General features: G+C 35.6%; 1 pseudogene; it reads right to left on the bottom strand.

Moving 5' to 3' along the window:
* LOC126716843 (uncharacterized) lies at positions 1 to 1,993 on the bottom strand (annotated as a pseudogene).

Raw genomic sequence — 1,993 nt, 5'->3', positions numbered from 1 at the left:
TGTAGAAAAGCTTCAAATGTTTGGTCACTTTTACGCTTCTCTAGTTTTCTTTACAGCAACTTCCCAGTCTAACAAGAGTCTCAAAGAGTCATTTGCAAAATTTACACTTCTTAAATACTAATACACCTGAGCAGCAAAAGTATAATATGGCATTTGTACTATCTTAAATCTATACAGTCTTAACGATCTTCTAGCCGAACTGCATTGGGATCAGAGATCATGTCCATCATCATCTTTTCGGGCGATTCATCCCAACTTCCAAATGTTTTCAAGTCAACCTGCAAGAGGAGCGAATAAACACAAGATTTATGTCATCTATAAGTAACTTTCAAATGCAAAATTCAAAAGCATACAAGATGCCTTAATCTGATCTAGGCAGGTTACCTTTCGTCTTTGCTCTGTGAAAAGCTCCTCTCTCTTCCTGTATGAACTCTGCACTTCCTTAGCTGCTTTCCCACCTAATCCCCAAACTTCAATTTTCGAAATCAAAGCTTCAACAGGTAGGAACCCCTGAAATACATTAATTCACATTTGTAAATACATAGTGAAGCTTTGACTGGGGTATAAGATGGTCTTGCCAATGCATAGATTGCATAGTATTGGAGACCACATTTCTTAGTGAATTCCAATGTAACCTTTATAATATGCATGATGGATACTTTTAGTTTTATCTTATAAGTCAAGAAAGAAAATATCAGATCAGAGATCAAAACTAATTACATCAAGTAGTCTATTTTCTTGAAACATCAATACAAGTTGAAATGGAGGGGAGAACAGTATTTAAGTCAGACATAGGGTGAATTAGACATGGTAATACAGGTCAGAATTTTCTGACCCAACTCGAACCCAATTTTTTTGACTTGAAGCAAAAATGGGTTGACCCGTGACCCGACCTGATTTTTTTGCGGGTCAACTTGACCTGACTTAGATAAACTATGATTTGACCCATTAAAAAAAATTGGCTAAAAAAATATTTAAATTACGTCATGATACTTGGTGCATAAAGCACAAAGTACCAAAACTAATAATCAATATATTATAGATATAAAGTTATAAACAATTAAAACTATTGTCAAGACATGACATGAGAGAATGATTATTTGAGCTTCATCACAACCAATAAGAACTAAGCTTCAGTGCTTGACATGAGACAAGACAACAAGTTACACAAGGCTGTCAAGACAACCATTAAAACCTGATTAACCCCCAAACCTTATTGACCCGACCCCGTCTCGACTGTTTTGCCACGTCTAGGGTAAATAACGTAAATGACATATGAAAAACTAAAGCAATTCTTCATATATATATATATATATATTATTTTATTATATTAAAATGGGAGAAATAACAGACAAAACTTAACAATTTTAGATCCAGAGCTTTTTCTGAAATAACTTAAAAACCAGCATTTGAATCCTTTGAAATATTGGTCTCAAAACATTCAAACCTTACAATTGTACCTGATCTGGGAAGAGGGAACCAGGTTGGTAAGTTTTGTCAGTGGCATGATGGCGAATAGTAACTCTAGCTAGCAAAATCTTCATTGACAAAGACTCTCTCATTTCCCATAGTTCCTCCAAATGCAATTCCGACAGGCTTATGCTGTCGTTCATATACTTTACCAGTAGGTTGCAAGTGGCTATACACAAAGTTCTTTTCTTTCCCTGTCAATGATTACATATGTCACTGGACTTGCTCAATTTTTCTGGCAAAATACTAGAAAGGAAATGGACCTATGTTATATACCAGCAGACGGAAACACATGGAAGACAAGACTTACAGCATATAGACTTCTTGAGCTTCCATAGAACAAATCCTTATTTTCAAAACCATTCTCTGTAAGTGCACCAATGATCCATTTTTTAACATTGGTGCTACCCCCATGAGCATCTTCTTTACTTGCAGACACCAACATTAGCAATGGACCTTTGTATCCTCCAATATTAGACCAGAATCTATTTAAGCCTCTCCCGTGAAGAGATGACCTACAAAG

The sequence above is a fragment of the Quercus robur genome, chromosome 3 (assembly GCF_932294415.1).
Source record: "Quercus robur chromosome 3, dhQueRobu3.1, whole genome shotgun sequence".
NCBI classification, from domain to species: domain Eukaryota; kingdom Viridiplantae; phylum Streptophyta; class Magnoliopsida; order Fagales; family Fagaceae; genus Quercus; species Quercus robur.
The sequence above is the reverse complement of the archived record's forward strand: the minus strand, read 5'-3'. Positions and strand labels throughout refer to the sequence as shown.